Raw genomic sequence first — 650 nt, 5'->3', positions numbered from 1 at the left:
ATAGTCTGCCTTTTTAAAAAATTTGATTTATTTTAAGATGTATTTATTTATTATGTATACAACATTCCTTCCATGTATGCTTGCACGCCAGAATAGGGAACCAGATCTCATTATAGATGGCTGTGAGCCACCATGTGGTTGCTGTGAATTGAACTCAGGACCTCTGGAAAAGCAGTCAGTGTTCTTAACCTCTGAACCATCTCTCCAGCCCCTAATTTTTGGTTTTTTGAGACAGGGTTTCTCTGTATATTTTTGGTTGTCCTGGAACTCATTCTGTAAACCATACTTTCCTTGAACTCACAGAGGTCCTCCTGCCTCTGACTCCCAAGTGTAACATGAGGTTGGGTGTCATTCTGTAACATGAGGGTCAGGGCTCGTGGGGATTTCTGTCCTGCCAGATACCCCACAACTGGCAAGCCCCAAAGAAATCACATAGAAAGTCTGCATTAGATATAAACTGATTGGCCCATTAGCTCAGGCTACTTATTAGCTCTTATAGCTTATAGCTTATATTAACCCATTGTTCTTATCTATGTTAGCCACATGGCTCGGTACCTTTCTCAGCTGGGTAGATTACATCTTGCTTCTCAGTGGTCTGGGCTGGAATGTGGAGGGAACTTCCTGCTTTCCAGAATACTCCTGTTCTCTTT

This window comes from Microtus ochrogaster, unplaced genomic scaffold, assembly GCF_000317375.1.
Source record: "Microtus ochrogaster isolate Prairie Vole_2 unplaced genomic scaffold, MicOch1.0 UNK38, whole genome shotgun sequence".
Classification (NCBI taxonomy): Eukaryota; Metazoa; Chordata; class Mammalia; order Rodentia; family Cricetidae; genus Microtus; species Microtus ochrogaster.
Note: the sequence above shows the minus strand (reverse complement) of the source record.